This window comes from Heterocephalus glaber, unplaced genomic scaffold, assembly GCF_053883595.1.
Source record: "Heterocephalus glaber isolate CG9 unplaced genomic scaffold, H.glaber_assembly_v1.0 deba00001587, whole genome shotgun sequence".
Taxonomy (NCBI): Eukaryota; Metazoa; Chordata; class Mammalia; order Rodentia; family Bathyergidae; genus Heterocephalus; species Heterocephalus glaber.
Window position 1 is genome coordinate 5,751,187 of NW_028258365.1, and position 18,209 is coordinate 5,769,395.

The 18,209-nt window shown below is 40.7% G+C and overlaps 2 pseudogenes; both read right to left on the bottom strand.

Annotated features, from left to right (window-relative positions):
• Nucleotides 1–6,826: 6,826 nt before the first annotated feature.
• On the bottom strand, nt 6,827–9,214 carry LOC101708767 (antizyme inhibitor 1 pseudogene; annotated as a pseudogene).
• A 193-nt stretch (nt 9,215–9,407) lies between these two features.
• LOC101702534 (metal-response element-binding transcription factor 2 pseudogene) lies at nt 9,408–11,242 on the bottom strand (annotated as a pseudogene).
• Nucleotides 11,243–18,209: the final 6,967 nt, after the last annotated feature.

Genomic DNA, 18,209 nt, shown 5'->3' on the forward strand with positions numbered 1-18,209 from the left:
GGCAGAATGCACCATTCTCCTGTTGTCTGGCTTAAATGACAGTGTTATTTAATTTCCCAAAAGGAAACCTAGCAAATATTCATGCTGTCACTTCAGGATTATTTTCTCCTAGAGAAGAGAAAGGAAGAGGAGCATTGGAGGGAAGGAAAGGCAAAGACTAATGACTTATCCTAGCCCAGAAGAGCAAGGGCGAGTCTGGGGGAAATGCCTTTGCTGGCACAGTCCTGAGGCCGAGCTTGTAAGGGCCACTTCACTATAGCCTGGAGTGCATGGGCTCAGGATTTCCAGGACCCTTTCTGGTCTAATGGTCCCCAAACCTGTGGTCGGCTTCTTCCCTCAAACAACTACCCTTTCACCGAGTATTGCCAGCTTCAGTCTGTTTTTTCCATGAGGCTTCCTCCTGCCAGATCTTACCATTTTCATTTGATTCCACCTTATCTACTACAATGTCAGTGGAATTTTTAAACCTTGGGAATAAAGAAATCTGTTTAGGGGGCTGGGGATTTAGCTCAGTGGTTCCACCACCTGCCTCACAAGCACGAGGTCCTGAGTTCAATCCCTGGTACAAAAAAAAAAAAAAAAAAAAAAAAAAAAAATCTGTCTAAAAGAGAGCAGGTTTTCTCTTTGATGACAAAATTGTAATATCTCAGCAAAATCAGTTGTACCTGTTGGTCTTTTCTTCTTAAAAACACATGCCTATGCATCTATAAAAGAAACACATGCTTCTAGTCTTTCAGACACTTATGATATTGCCCAGAATTTAACCTACCCTGATAAATGATTCTAAAGTAGGTAAATAATATAGATTCCCTTTTCCCTTGAAGACACGAAGAAAAAGTGCTGTTCATAAAAATACAGAAATTTGAGGATAAGAGAATAAAGGTGTCATCTTTAGACTATTTACTGGCCACTTGTTTGCTTTTAGGAGAGTCTGTAAGTCAATGAATCCAGTTCTACTGAGCATGAGAGAATAAAGTTGTCTACTTGCAGAAGACGTAATTTTATTCTATGAGTCAGCCATGGAATGTAGAAATTCTACAATACTAGGCTTGTATTATATTTCCATGTATGACTTTTCACATTGTACCCTGCACTTCTTTTAATTAATTTATTATTTCATATATCCTATTTTCAGGTGATAACTCCATAAATAAGAAACATGGTGAAAAGTTCAAAATAATCGAGAAGTGAAAATTGAACTCATTGAGAAGTCCTAACTTTCGAGGCAAAATGGCAAACATGTAAAGAGTTTAGTGTATTCATCCTGGCAAAGAAAAGGGATCTTCTTCATTTTCCCACTAGGAAAAAAAAGTAATCACCTTCTATGTATGAAGGGAAATTTAAGTGAGACTTCTAAGGAAAATGATCTTCCATAGGGTGAGAGGCAGAATTTTCAGTCTATTAAGAGGCAAGGAGTGGGGTAGATAATCATCTTCTAGGAAGGAGGAGGCAGGTGATTTAAATAGAGTCAGACCTGGGCGAAGAACACAGACTGAGAGCTGCCTCACAGTTAATGATCCCTGGAGGACAAGTCTTTCTAGCTCCAACAATCCGAAGTTTGCTTACTATTTAGCAAATAGCCTTTACTTAATGGAGGGCAGCTTAATGCTTTTTTTTAAAAAAAAATAAGAACATCTATCATGGTCCCTGCTCCTCAGTAATATTCAGAGCTCCAGAGTCTTCGGGGCTAGAAAGACTGCCAAGTCCTCTCACTTACGTGGCATAGCCTCGGTTCCATTAGTGGCAGGTAAGGAGAGACACCATCTCTTTTTTAGCAACAAGGTTGAAAAAAAAATTGCCCATCCTCACTCCAAACTTTTCCATAGCTTGTCAAAATAAGGGACAGTAGAAGCATACAACATAACAAAGTATAAACACCAAATCCAGTCCTCGTGAGAGAACTCCCCAGCGTTCTCTATGCGGTTCAGTCACGCTGCTCATTAAACGAGTCATTTTAATACTCACTGTCAGTCCAATCTCCTAGGTGGCAGGATTTTCTTTTGAAGAGCGAAGGCACTCTGTGGGCCAGCTTTGCAGAAAGGTAAACATTTGGAAACCAGGACAAGGTTTTCTCGTATTTCAAATCTAGCATCTTCTAAATTCAGAGGCTCTTTCCTCATTCTGTGCCCCCCACCCCACCCCACTTTGGTTTAAAATATTTTTAAAATTTATTTTATTTTAATTTTTTAGTTTGCACAGGCACAAGGCGCTGTGAAACATACCTCAAGTGTGTGTTAAAAATTAAAACAGGGTTGATTTGTCGTGTCAGTGATTCCTGCTAATCAAAATCGCTGACACTCTTTAGGGAGGGAAAAGTTCCGGCAGAGCGCTCTCGCGAGGGAGTACTGCTTCGCTTTTCTGTTTTGATCTCAATCTCAATGTTTTCCTGCAGATAATTCTCTTACATTTTTTAAAGGAGAGAAACAAGAAATAAAATTCCAATAAAACAAGTATTTATTTGGAAACAAGGGCTCGCGTCTCTGACCCTAGACAATTGAGCAGAACTTCAGGTCCCTCTGCTGGCCAGGCTTCCAGAGAACTCTCATTCCGGTTCCGAGATTTCTGCCTCTTAGTTAAAACTCGACCGTAATTAGACTTGTTCGGTTTATTCTCTTCCCACTGCCAAAGAGCATCGCTGGAACTCAGAGAGCTGCGTGTGTATCCAATTATGACATGAAAAACAACCAGCCCCCCAGATGAGACCCCTCTGTATTATGTGCCCGACCCTGAAGCTAAGGCAAATTTCAATACGTGCTCGGCTTCCCAGCTGGGATTTTTTTTTTTTTTTTTTGCAATTATCTTTTAAAAGTCAGAAGTGTTTTCTATGAACTAGAAAATGCATAGGAATCTTCTTGTCTTTAAGTTCAAGAATTTCATAAATAACCAGAACAAGAAAAGAGGAGAGGAATGTAACAATGCAATGAATTTCCTAGAATCTACCTTCTTTCAACAAAGTCACATAGGCACAGTTCCATGAGCAGTAGATCTGACTCTGAAACTAGACTCATGGAGGTTTTTTTCTATGGGAATAAAATTGTTCTATGATGTTTAACCTATATATGTAGCTCAACTGTAAACCCGTTCAAGAAAGTACTATTTGCTTTCATTTGCCATTAGGAAGACCTTTACATAAAGTCATAAATTAATGTCAGAAAATGATGGCACTTACTTTATTCCCCATGATATCTTCATAATTTTTAACTACAAAAAAAAGATAATATTAGATAAAGAAAAACAACGCATGATGTCGATTGATGCAAGTGAGTAAAGGCAAATGATATTAGAAGTCTCAATTTTGGCTTGTTACCTTAAACCAAAGAGCAAATAAAGACAGAGCAAATAACAGAGATGAAGCGGGGGGCGGGGCAGAGTGACAAAATGAGAGAGCAGCTGGAAATAGAGATAGAAAAGGAGAGGGAAGGGGAGGAGAGGAGAGAAAAGAAGAGTAGAGGGCAGAAGAGGAGGGGAGGGGAGGGGAGGAAGATGCAGAGGGAAATAGTAAAATGAGATTGAAGCAGAAGGATTGCCAAGTTCAAGGCCAGAGGGGGAGGGGGAGGTCGGGTAGGAATGTAGATCAGTATGAAGGCACTAGGTTCAATTCTCAGTACAGAGAGAGAGAGAGAGAGAGAGAGAGAGAAAGGAGAGAGAGAGAGAGAGAGAGAGAAATACTTCATGTAGCTGAGGGACTCTCAAATTTTTCAGAAAATGATCATGATTTTCTAAGCTATACATCCTAACATTTAACATCATAATCATAGAGGAGCATTATTCCAGAAAGTCTGAAATGATTTCTGTAGAAATCTACCACTCCCTGGTTGAAAACCTTCCATTATAAGAGCTATAAGAAACACAGGGTTGAGGTGCCATTAGCGAGCTATCACTGTAGATTCCAACCCAAACGGAGCCGTGATGACCTTCATTTTAGACACACGGGGTGAATGGATATTTCAGTTGCTAGAGCACCGCTATTTTTCCAGTGAAATAAAATTTCTTATAAATGAAACATTTGAGTTTAATACTTTTTCTCCAAAAAAAGTGTATATGACAGGTTTTAATTGAATTAAAGTCCATATGAGTGCATGTGTGTGTGCATGTGTGTGTGCATGTGTGTGTGCGGTGTGCGTGTGTGTGCGCCCTGAGCTACACCCCTGCCCCTTTCAAAACTTTTTTATTTTGTGACAGAGTCTTGCTAAATTGCACACCCTTGTCTCAAACTTGTGATTCTCCTGCCTTAGCCTTCCAAGTACCTGAGATTATGAACTGTGCTTTGGTGTCCAGGAAGTTCCTATGATTTTGAGGGTTCTGTTCTCGAGTAATTGAGGACACTAGAACCATTCCCAAACTTGATGATATTCAGAAACAAATGGAAGTGTTATTAAAAATTTAGATATCCATGCCCACTTCATATTTGCCAAATCAGAATCTTTGAGGTGAGGTCCCTGGAACCTTATCTGGTAAATAGGATGCCTCCAGATTTGGAAAACAAATCTCCAACGTGTGAAAAATCAAGAAATATTAAACAATTTGAGTGAAATAAATTCTTTAACATCTGGGTGGTTTCTTGTACCCACAAAAATCAGAAGAGATGAGGTCACAGTGTCTAATGCGGCCAGATCGATGTCTGTTTTCCAAGGGTGTAGAGAGGTAGAACGTTGTTTAGGACGCATTTTAGGTCAGTCAGTTACAGAGTAATAATTGCATATGCGCTACTTCTTTTCATTTTACAGCATGATGTATTTAAATGACTAGCTTTGGCGGGATTCTTTTTTTTTTTTCAGTTTTGTTTTGGAAAAAGAAATCTTGTTTAGAGTAGTCAATGCTATTACATGAAATGACAATGTTGCCATCTAGTGGCCTATTAGAGATATTAAAGAATCAGGATGTCCTGTGAAATTTTAAATTGAAAGAACCCTCAGCCAAGAACATGACATTTCAGAAGAGTCTTGTATTACTGAAGGAATTTCTCCAGACTATGAATTATTCACCTCTGAAGCTTGGTGCCAGATTCTAGTGCTAAAAGCACAATAGCGATTAGTTGCCAGCAAGTCTGTGTTTGACTCTTCATAATTAACATTGTAAATTCTCTCCTGTTTGTGTACTGTGTAGCTTCAAAGGTCGATTTTAATACCCGGAGTCTCTCAAACCATCAGTGATACCATCCATTCTTCAAAGTTGTGGTTTCCTCTGGTGTCTCAGGCTGCCTGAAGCCAGAGCCTTTTGTAAGGAGATTCTAGACCCCTCTGCATCTCTGATGTCTCAGGGGCTTCTGCTGCTTCTCTGGGTATTTCCCATAGAAGCCTTCCTAGATTTCACTCTTCTATGTTCTAAACATTCAGAAGTTGGCTCCCAAGTCATTTGGATGAGGGAAACTTTCATATCTGTGCATGAATATTACCTTTGTCCATAGAAGTTAGCCCACATAGGATCAAAAAGGAAGGACAAGAGTAAATCAAAAGCATTCTATTCAGCAATTTTAGTTATTTTAATTTTAAATATTAGATGTGAACTAAGTGATCTCAATCAGGTCATGATATTTCTTAAACTTAGTGTCATTCTAACGTAATTTTTTGATCTCACAGAGTTCAACATTGATTTGGGGATGGCCATTTTTAAAAGGTGAAGTATGTAACATTGCCTTTTGAAGAGCAGTGGAATGGCACACGTTAAAATGGGGTCCTCCAGTAAGAATGAAAGAGCTAGTGTAGTAGATATCCTCAAGAAATATCATAGAGGGAGAACTGGGTCACTATACATACGTACCTGTTCATTGTTCATTTCCCTTAATAGGACATAGTTCTATCTTCACCTGAATGAAAGGCATCCTTTGTGCATGATTTTCTTCTTGACAAATTTGGGCAGTCTGTGCCTTGAAAATGGAAAGATGCATAAGCAGTGCCAGAGGTGGCTGATGGAAAACACCCACTATGATGGAAAACTTCCAGGTAGCCTGAGGCCAAGGGGAACATATTTTGCTCCCTATTCCAACATACGGATATTCAGAAAGTCCTGCCAAGACAGAATATATAAGTGTAACCCAGGTCAAGGGTTATAGTAGCCTCGGTTATATTGCAAACTCCTTGCTGATAGCAACTTAATGAGTTCATTGAATAATAACATGGCTAAGAGTAAAAGCCATCTTAACTACAAACTGGATACTCTAGAAAAATTGGCTCATGTAATCCTAAAAACAATTAGCTCAAATAATCCTCAGAAATAAGTAATTTCATTATCCTCATTTTATGGATGAGGATATAATCTGCATGTGAACATTCCTTTCTTCTTGGGGTTCTTTGTCACTTTCAAAATTATAACATTGAAGTAGAAGAAAAAACAAGCTTCTTTGAGCTTTTGGTGGTTTTGTGTCAAATATATAAATAGATATACATATGATTTTTCTGAAGAATTACTATGTGTTAGGCATTTGCTCAGTGCTGCTGGGATAGGAGGATAAGCGACAACCCACAACATCAAGATGCTCACAGCCATTAGAGGAGATTTGAACACAACTGGGAGAGTACAATGATGTAAGTGAGCCTTTCAAAATGAGGCATGAAGCCATGGGGCTTGTGAGTCTTGTAATTAATTCCCTGTGAGCCAGAACTAGTCTACAGCATGATCATAGTAGATAAAGAGCACTTCTGAACATCCAAAGAATGTCCAACTCGCAGTCCACCTTTTCTTTTCAACACTTTTTTTGAATGAAGAGGAATTGTCTTGGGCCACATATGAGATACGTAATATAGTTAATGTATGCACACAACAAAACCTCTGTTGTAATTTTGACCATAACATTTTATTTTATTTTATTTTATTTTATTTTACAGGCTTTCGGTAGGCATTATATACACTGCACTTTATGAAATCTAAAAAGTATTGAAATAAATTTTTTCCCAACATTTTGGTATAATAAAACAGACAATGTTTCTCCAAGTACTTGTGCTATGCACATGATCTATTTGGTTGGATAACCACTAATCACAAAATCTGACTCAATGGAATAATTAGAAAAATTATCTAACACCATGCATGAGTTTGATTCATTTTTATTTTTTATTTTTTTATTTTTTTTCTTTAATGAGCTATAAAAAAACCCTCAAAACATCATATACACCTCTATTTCAAAACTACCTTTGCTAGCTAGCCCCTTTCCCCAAGTTTTAGCCTGAAAAAACAGTAAAATCTACACAAAATTTTATTGCAATCATACAAGGGTTACATTAGGTACAATAAATACTATGATGCAATTTTACATTAAACTACAGTTCAAAGCACAAATTTACACATTCGGAATACACTAAACGTATCTAAGGAAGCCACGCTAGTCTTCCACTGACATCTGCCGTATCTGGGTGGAAGGTGCTAACTTTACAAGACTTTTGGACACAAAGCCTCAGTATAAAAACTGTGCACTTGTATGTAGATGGTTGAGGGGAACCCAGGTCATGGGCTTCCATCTCCACTAAGTCATCCATTTTGTTGCATATTTTATTTTCAAAGCATAAAGGGTAGGACAAACTGTTAGGTTTAATCTGGACACATTATCAAAATTTCCCGTCACCCCGAGTGAATTCTAGATGAAAGCTGATTTCGTCTGGTCCCACATAGCTATTGACTTTTGTTTCTGAGAGAATGGACAGAGCGAGATTGTTTGAATTGTTTCCACCCTGGAATGTAGACCAGACCAGTGCAGCCTGAAAGCTCAGATCTAAGGGGGCGCGGGGCCTGCTCAAGCCTCCATGGGAAGGCCGTCATCCTGGCTCAGCTGAAGGCACGAAGGCAAGAAGAAAAAGTTCTTCATCATGGTGTCCGAGGTGACACCCACATCCTGCATCTCATACCAGTCACTGAATGACATCGTGTGTAATACACAGCTGGCCTCAGAGCATCCTTGAACGCAGACGCTTCCTGCAGCAAGGCTGCCCCCATGTTGGCAAAGATCAGCCAATCGCCCACATGCAGCTCGGGCAGCAGGCAACTCTCCACAACCTGATCCAGCTCATCACAGGACGGACCCCAAAGGCTGCTTGCAAACAGAGGCTCATCTTCCTTGTATTTCTTGTGAACCTCTGGAATGGTATTCAAGTCCTCAGACAGCTTACTTGCAAAAGAACCATACACACCATCATTCATATAATATACAAAAGCCGGTTCATCGTTCCTGGTTTTTTCTACTCCAGAGGGGAATTTCTCATTTCTAACAACTTTCTTTGCAATGATATTAACTGCAAGTGTAAATGCAGAACACACATAGTAGCTTCCAGGTTCTGAAATGATCTTTATCCCAGAGCCTTCAGGAAAGTAGACATCCAACAGAGGGCCAATAACATGATTGACTTCCTCCAGCTGAAATGCAGTTCCTGTGAAGCCTCCCCCAATGTCTAACATGGTCATTGTAAAGCCAAATTCTCCAGCCATGTCAAACACACACCGAGCATCGGAGAGAGCATGCACATATACTTGAGATTCTTTGCAAGCACTTGAAACATGGAATTTCACCCCGATGATTTGGACATCAAGTTCCTTAGCACATTCCAAGAGATGCCTACAGTTAGTTCTTCAGTGTGGAGCCCAGCTTCATGCTACCCTCCTCACCTCCACTACCATCTTCTGTTGCAAGATGGAGTAAGACCTTGGCATTCGAGTGATTATGAGCAATTTTCTTTAATTCAATTTCATTGTCACACGTCATGATATTCAGTCAGTTTTCGCTGCATACTTTATCTGCGAAACTTGCTTGCAAGGACTTATGTAAATAATATTTTCTGGAGATACATCCAATTCTTGCACTAAAGCCATTTCATTCTTGCTGGAGCAAGCAAACCCTGTCCCCAGAGCCTCGAGGGTCTCCAGCACGGCCGGCGAGGGGTTGCACCTCACCACGTAGAATGGCCGGATCGGAGTGGCCTCGCTCTGCCGCTGGCTGTGCTTCTTCACGATATTCCCCAGGTCTCCCACAAAGAACGCGCTCCCCCTGTCAGGGTATGTTCATTAACATAGTTATCAATAACATTTCCAAGGTTTGTTCCTTCATCCAACAGGCCAACGGAGTGGTTTGCATCGTCAATGAATCCTTTCATCTCAGCCGTATTCCACAAAGCCGAAAATCATAAACCAGGAAAAACAAGAGATGGGCCACCAAGCCTACGTCTGGGTCCTTAGCATATGCAACAAAATGGACAAGTTAGGAGATGGAACCTCTATCATCAGCTGGACTCCCAAGGGGGCTCGGCGTTGAAGTCGAACTGCTCCCTATACAGCACTTCTCCTAGGCCTTCTGGATAGTTGTACACTTTGTCAGACAGTTCGCCGTGAGAAAACGGCCCAAAGAGTCGGGTGAAGTGTCTTCTCTTTTTCGGCGTAATTTTAAAAGAGGGATGTGGTTACCTTGAGCAGAAACACCCAAGGCGGCCTGGGCCATAGGCTGCGGGGACGGCGTGAGAGAGCGGCCTGACACCAGCTGAGCGGCAGTGGTGGCAGAGGCCAGAGAGAAATGGGGTGGCTCAGGCAGGAGGGAGAGGACTTGGCCTTGTCACTCCCACACTGCAGGGCAGCAGCGTGAGAAGCCAGAAGAGGCAGGAGGGGCGCAACAGAGGGAGAAAGGACAGAAGGCGGCCGAGGGAGGGACGAGCCAGTGTCTGATTCATTTTTAAATATCCTATCCTAGAAATAGTCTACCAATCTTATGATTTAAAAAATGAAGTCTCTCTTCTGATTTTTGAAAGATATCTTTTTTTGACAATGTCCATGACATTGACAAGCCTATGTTAAGGCTAGTATCATCTTCTTCTGTGACTATTTTTTGTTGTTGTTTTCGATGATGTTGTTTTTTAAGAAAGATAGTAAAAGCCAGACTCCTTTGGGGCTTTGAACTGTACCTACAGAAAATGAGTGCAGTGAACATAATATTCAGTCCCACAGTCAGGATGCAGTTGCTCCTTCCCGTTCCACAAGATACTGCACCTTTCCATCCGGTGTCACCAGACGAGCCAAAACTCGGTACTTTTCGCCACATGCTATTCTATCTGCAGCACCAAAATAACTAGTCATGGAGTTTTTCAGATGATTGATTGTAACTCTTGATCTGCTAAGTTATTCAGGATCTCTGTGTTGAGTTCTTCAAATTGATAATCTTCTTGGCCTTCATCATCTTTCACAATTTCTGAGTTCTGAGTCTGGAGTGCTCTTCTAGGAAGACGACCTCTTCTTCTATGCAAATGTGGTATTGCAGCAGGCCAAGATCTACCTGTGCGAGTTCTTTTTCTGGAGTCAGATAAGCCATAATGCCTGGAAACACTAGACAAGGTAGTTTCTTTTGTACTGGAGGCACCCGTGAAATCCATATCTGAGGTACTGGATGAATGTGCAGTTCACTCTGTTATTCCTATAGAACAAGGTAACTCCAAGGCAGGATTCTCAGAAACTGGTTCCTTATCCAAAGGTGGCTCAGTAGTTTTTTGTATCATTTTTCTTGTATACGGGCCAGAAGGATGAGCTACAGATTTTTTTCTTTCCTTTTTTTTCTATTCCATTGCTTATTTCTATGATCTTGTAATCATTTAATGCCTCCAGAACATACTCATATCTTTCAGATTTTGTGTGTCTGCCAGCTCTCCAGGGTGCAATCTATCCCAGTTTTCAGTAATATATGTCATAAGATCAAGTTCAGAATCAAAATATTTCTTCTCATGAATAACACTTAGGTTGTAAAGGCAAAGTTGTTCTGTATCTACCCACTGTAACAGTAGACGTTTGAGGTATTCTGGTCCAGAACTGCAGACAGAGCAAATACATGTATAAAATCTATCTCCAAATAGCATTGGCTTTTGAAGGCATTGCACACAAGTTTCATGAAACCACTGCTTACATTTGCAGCACTGTAGCATCTTTAAATCCCAGTCTCCAGGGCCTCCACAATAGCAGTAACACTGCTGGACATTGGTTTTCTGACCTGTGTCCCATTCAGGGTCTGCCACGCTATAGGGTAATGTCTGCTTCATGACTTGCAATGCTTTGGCATTTGGTCCTTTCTTAAGTGCACCACCCCTCTTTGTTGTTGTTGCAAAAACACACTGTCGACAGAGCCATTTTTCATCTGAATCAATCACACGAGTCAGTGTGAGGTGTATGACACAATTGATGATACCCTAGACCACACTTATCACATATAACCATTTCATTAGGAGCTTCTGGCTACTCTTCTTGATATATTGTACAGACCATTTCCCCACTTCCAGTGGCTCCCAGATGTGCCAGAATCCATGTTCTCTCCACCACGAGATGTTTCCTTTCATCAATACTATGTAATATTTTTTCTATCAAAAGCATTTCACAGTTTTCAAAATTACAACTTCTAATAGCTGCTTAATATTCCATCTGTTTGAATGTCCTTCCAGAGAACCCAGGATTTAGAACTGTCTTCAAATATGATGAAGCAGCTCTGTTTCAATATGTTTATCTTTTTGATAGTTCCAAGATCAAACAAGCCATCTGACCATCTAGCCAGGACATCCTGACCCTCTTCAAATTTACATGCTGGCTTTTTGGCTTTGTGTCCATCCTGTAAAGACAGCTTGGTCAAGGACGTTGGGGTCTTTTGGTTTCAACGTAAAGGAGACTGCTTGTGGACCAGTGAATTACCTGCCCCTATAGAGTCTCTCACCCATTTCTCTAAGGAAATGCCTCTTCTCTCCAGTATTAGAGAGAGATTTCATATCCTCAAGCATCTCACTTCATCAATAATCTCCTTCCTTTACTTTAAATCCCCTCCAACTCTTCTTGGTGCAACCTGTGATAATGCCATTCTTATCCAACCATTTCTCAAGCTAGAAATTTATATATGCATCCATCCAAGACTGCCAGCACACAAATAAAGATGGGTGTCAGCAGTCACTCATTGGATCATGTCAGTGGTGCCAACTGTTTCATACAGGAAAAAATAACCAGTCATGTCCCCGTGGGTTCTTTCCCTGTGACTCTGAGCACGTACTGGGCACCTGCCCCACCAGGAACCCCATACATACGCACACACAAACCCAGGTCTTTGGGGACAAGGGTTAGGGGTAGTGAGTGTTCTTACACCAGCCTCAAACACAGCCCACTTTGCTATAGTCCTTCACCATTTTTTGACTATAACATTTTAAAAGAGGGGAAAAAACAAAAACAACAATGGGCAGGTGGAGCACACCTGCACAGAAGGAACCCAGAGAAGGAAGTCACATGGAAGAGACAAAGAAGTGGCCAAGACAGCTGCAGTGTGCTCCTCAGCTCCAAGTTAAGCTGTGGCTCCCACACTACTGTGGTGACGGGAGGCTCTATACATAGTGAGAAGCTGGTACAAGTTTCTCCTGCCTGCATCCTAATCTCTAGTATCTTATGAAAGTTGTCTACAGTGTGCCTTAGCTTTTCACACATCCGTGAAGAAATCCCTCTCCGGAGCTGTTGTTGAAGACGATCTAGCCACACAGTCCCCTCTGTTCATCTCAGGTGGGAAGCCCACCTGCTCCCTGTCCTGACTTCCCATTCTTGGGGTTTTATGTCACTCTCAAACAGCTCTTTGTTTCAGTGTCAGCTGGGGTGCCTAAAGTTCACCTAGGTTAGATTGCTTGTAAGGACTCATCATGGAAAGTCCTTAAAAAACTAAAATTATGGTTGCCATTTGACCAGGTATTCTGCTTCTAGAAATCTTCCCAAAAGAGAGAAAGTCATCATATTACACTGCTACACATGTGCTCCTGTTTATAGCAGCACAATTTATAATAGCTAAATCTTGGAAACTGCCTACATGCCCATCAGCAGAGGGATGGATAAAGAAAATGTGACATTTATGCACAACGGAGTATTACTCTGTTATAAGTAAGAAGGATAAATCGGAGGCATTTGTAGGTAAATGAATGCAGCTTGAGGCCATAATGCTAATGAAATCCATCACAGACAGGAGTTTAAATATCATATGATTTCTCCTATAGGAGAAACCCAAAATACAAAGGAAGAGCAAAATAAAGGATAGATAATAGAAAGTAGGGAGACCTTTTACAAATGGGAAGAGGAACAAGAGAGGGAGGGGAGGAATAAAGAAAAGGTTTTTAAAAGAGAAATAAAAATGGAAATAGAGAAAGGGGATCAAGAGTTAGAGCAGGGAGGCATGGGAGGGGAAGAGGACAGAAAAGATTGAGAATGTGGTATGTACACATACAAACTCCCCACAGGAATTGTAACCATCATGTACTACTGCTAATAAATCAAATGATCGAAAGGAAAGGACTCCAAGACTCTGCAGAGCTCACACACATAAGCTTCAAACCAAGGCTGAAGCTCCAGTGCACCAAGAGAAAGGGCTGCTCTCAAGCACAGAGGTCTGAAAGACCTTCAGGGATAATGCTGCGGGACTCTTCTACTTCTACTTGCATAAGGAGGCACTTGCTCTCCATATTCAATAACCAAATCTTGCGGTAGGAATGTTGGCTTCCCAAGAACTCTAGGCAGAAGTTCCCAGTAGGCCTTTATGCCTTCTGGTCATGATAACCAAGCCAGGCTAAATGGTTACAGCCAGGTGAAAGCTACCAACAAACTATCTGGCTTCGTTGTCACCAGGAGAGCTTTGGCTATGAACAGGGCACCATAAGTCATTACTTGGTTAATTAGCCCACTGACCTGGAATTGGCCAAAGGCAAAGCAAGAATTCAGACATCCATAGAGACAAGCACAGAGCTGACTCAGTCAAGTTATAAAATAACTCACAGTTTTTTTGTTTCAATCAAAGAAACCAATTCTGATTAACTTAAGCAAAGGAAAATTCTTTAGTCTTGGGATCAGGCATTTCCAGGATTAGGAAGCTGGAATGACAAGGTGCTTCAAATCAATTTTTCAGTCCCTCTATTAAAAGAATTCAAATTCATGGGGAAAGGGAGATTTCAATAGCTAAACAGGTTGTGTGTCTGTCTCCAGTCTAAGGACTCCGGGTAACATTTTCCCTGGATTGGATAAAAAAGTAATTTCTGGAAAGAAAACTTTTCTTAGAAAGGCACACACATTCTGGGTTGCCAAAATCCTGCCAATGTTCATTATAGCTTATAACCAATCTTTGTGAGTGAAAAGTCTCAGGCAATTCATGAAAAACATTTTATGTCTAAAGCAATAGCATAAATTCATTCTTAGGAACACAGTGTTCTTTCCTCCTCTCTTCCAACATTAGACATCCCACCCACCACCAGCAACATGCATCCATTGTCATTTCAGAAAACTTTGTATACTAGCTGATATGAAAAAGGAAGCAAAAAATAGCATGTGGTTTCAAAATAGGCTTTCTTCTTCTTCCTTCTTCTTCTTCTTCTTCTTCTTCTTCTTCTTCTTCTTCTTCTTCTTCTTCTTCTTCTTCTCCTCCTCCTCCTCCTCCTCCTCCTCCTTCTCCTTCTCCTCCTCCTCCTCCTCCTCTTCCTCCTCCTCCTCCTTCTCCTTCTTCTTCTTCTTTTTCTTCTTCACCAGGGATTGAACTCAGGACCTTGAGACGGGTGGTGGAACCACTAGGCTAAAATAGGTTTTCTTATTATAAAACTTACATATGCCTAATATGGACAATTTTGAGTGAAGAAAATTACATTTAAAAACCTCAAAATCACCTGTAATTGCATCCACGTAGGAGTAAATTCCTATAAACATTGTGTCATAGTTCCAGGTTTTATGTCACTATTATAGTTTTGTCTATGCATTATATAGTAGGATAAATAGTAATCTATGTTTATAATATTACATAATTTGAACCATATCATCTATTCATATATTTTTGAAGGTTTTTTTCCATCTTTTTGAAACTTCGTTTTACAATAAACATTTTTCAGTCATTATATTTTTTTGAGTTCATTATTTTGCCCCACATGAGAGAGAGAGAGAGTGTGTGTGTGTGTGTGTGTGCGCGCACACATATGTGTATGTATCTGCATATTCTGGGTGACGTTTAAGAGCCATGTAGAAAAACACACTTAAGAATCTGTAAAGAAGAAAAGCAACTCCATGACCCAAAGTAACCCTGGAAATGATGCCCACAGGGAAAGCCATTGGGGATTGATTAGTCCTTGAACTAGCTGGGAAGGGCAGTGAGGGCATGAGACTGCAGAAATGAAATGATTTAGCAAGGGTAGGGGCCCCACTCAGAGTCGAGAACTGCCCCAGCTAGTCCCTTCCGAGAAATAAAACACCACTAACCAAATTCTAGATTCTGGCCTCAATTTAACTTGTTTGTGAGTCCTTTCCCATTCTCTGGCCTCAGCTCTCACCCCACCCAGAACTGCTGTATTTTTGGTGTCTCTAGACACTGCCAAGACCCGCTGAGAATCTATTTATAACTGAAGGAACTCAGCTTGGTCTGCCATGGCACGCAGGCTTCTTTGCTGGAAAATCTCAGCCTGACTTAAGGCACTGTGGGAAGGCTGAGGTTGTTGGGAAGGGAAGGCCAGTGAGCATCCTTAGAAAGAGCACTGGGTTGCTTTTATTTATTTATTTATTTATTTATTTATTTATTTAGCATTGGCTTTCTTCATGGATCACTGCTCAGGGCTGCAACCCAACCAGAAATGTAGAACATAAGTGAAAACTGTGTGAAACAGATATTTGACTGGTGGAAGGCTGGCTACAATGAATCTATAACTATGGGGATACTTTTACTTTCTGCAAATTGTCTATCTCCTTCCAGCTCTATATAATCCACTAACAATAGAAATGGATAAATCATAGGAACACATTCTTTAAAAGACATTTTGAATGAGATGAAATTGCGAAAATGAATCTAGAGTGACTTTTTCAAAGTCATGGCAAATGAATGATACCAAACTCACAAATATTAATTTGGTCATGCCAAAAGAATGGGGCCTTAAGATTTTTTTTTACAAGAGTCAAGCTCAATTTATCTGGAAGTTTTATTGAAGTACCCGCACCATGTTTTCCTAAAAGAAATTCCACAGTCTTTTAATTTTCCACCAGAAATTACTGAGCTACTTTTCTGTGTTAACTAGATAAATGCTGACCCCAAACATGAACCAGGCTTGATATGGTAAATCAAGGTGCCATGATATGCAATGCCAAAGCCATCTCTTATAAAAAAACAGCACTACTTACGTGTAAAGTCTAGATCTTGGGAGTAAATTCCTGGTTAATAATAGCGCAGAAGGATTGCAAATTTACTCACACTATAATCCTAAGTAAAGAAAATACAGACTTCCATTGCCCCCAGTAACTGAATCTGTCTTTCTCAAAAGCCTCTTCCTGGGCCAAGGATATAGCTCAGTGGCACAGTGTCTGCCTGGCAAGCTTGAGGCCCTAATACCAAAACAAAAGCCTCCTCCTGGTGGCTAATGAGAGAAGGAGCCTTAATAGCTTGGTCTGGTACAATAGTTAGAAACAATCCTTCAGTAACTGTGCCATCTCTATAGGTTAGGTTCTCCAGCATCACCCCAGATCATCTCTGGTTTTATTCATCTGGGCCGACCTTCCTTCTGGGGCCTGTTGTTTGCAGCTTTCCCAGGCTTCACATGTGGAACTCTGTGGCCCTCCATGCTCCATATCTGCACAATGTGGGAGAGCCTCAGAGCCCACACCTCCTCTTTCACCCGCTCTTGGCTCAATCTGTGCATTTAGTGGGCAGTGGGGTGGACATCATCCCCTCAGCCTTCTCTTACTGTGGAGCCATGGCCCAGCCCCTGGCTGCCCATGGAGGCCTGCGGGCTCTGAGTTCATTTATACACAGCCGTGCTAAGAAGGTCTGGGGAAGCTAAGTCTCGAGCTTCTTCTGCTCAGTTCTGCTCCCGAGAAACTTGATAGCCACCCCACCCCACGTGAGGTTATTGGGCTAAACCGAGGTACAAGGAGACATGACTCTTGTCCTTGAACCTATCATCCTTCAACTAATCTGAAAGACGAAAAATGGGGGCATCTGCTTCCCATCCCAGTCTCTCCCATCTTCCCACCCTTCCGACCCTGTCCTGGTGGAGGAATGTTGACACAGGACACCCTTCATATTTTGTGGCTAAGTTTTCTTAGGTGACTCCACATACACCAGTTCTAAGTCTCGAAATTTGAAAGAAGCTTGGTTATTAGAAATTCCCCGGCCTGGCTCACCACAGCCTGGCTCTCAAAATCCCTGGTTTATTTAAGCAGTTCAGAAAATCAGCTTTAATTTTCAATGCCTCCTTAGGCCATCTATTCCTAAAGAGGATAGCATCACCCAATAGGAGGCATTTTGGAAAGTTGGGAGTAGGGATTATTGATATTTGGCATCTAGGGTTATCAATGTGCTATCATGAGGAAGATAGACCCACAATAAAAAAATCATCCAACCCAAAGTTTGTGTTGGAGATAAATCTGTTTATAATTTTCTGAGCATAGAAACTAACTCTATTTGATTTAAATATAAACCATATATTTGGTTTATATAAAACAATCTACTGGAAAGCTAAGGCAGAAAGATAGCAAATTCAAGTTCAGCCTGGGCAATTTAGGAAGTTAACAAGATTCAGTCTCAAAGTAAAAATGGGGCTGGCATGTAGCTTAGTACAAAGGCCCTGGGTTCAATCCCCAGGATCACAGAAATAAAAATAAATTTCCCAGTAATGCAGCTACCATGTAAATGAGGGGAAATCACTTTCTGCTTTGTTTGAGACATTACCAAGAGCTTTTCACTATTTCAAGAGGTCTCCAAGGGCAGTGCTATTTGTTGCATCTGAGTCACATGGTTGAGTCAGGCTTCATGATTAGCTGTCACAGCAATCACAGAGGTGCAAATATCCAACAAACACAAGCACATGATAAGGCACAAGCATTGTGCCTTTGAATGGAGAGGGACTCAAGCATTATATCAAAATGCATTTTATTTCATTATAAGTCAATTTCCTCCATTTCACCTTTCTACTGTAATTGGGGCATGCCAATGATGTTTAAACAATGTTGAAGGTAGCTGACATAACTCTAAAACTTCATTTTAAGATATAAAGGGGGAATAGAAATTATTCATCAGTGAACAGGAGGATGAGGAAGAGGTTGGTTAAAGGATATAAAATTTCAGTTAAATAAAGAAGAATAAGCCAAGAGATCTGTTGTACATCAAGGTGTTGATAGTTAATAACAATATACCCTATGTTTAACAATTGCTGAGGTGGTAGATTATAAGTCTTCTCTCCAAAAAAAAAAAAGTATGTAAGATAATTCTTATGTTAAGTAGTTTG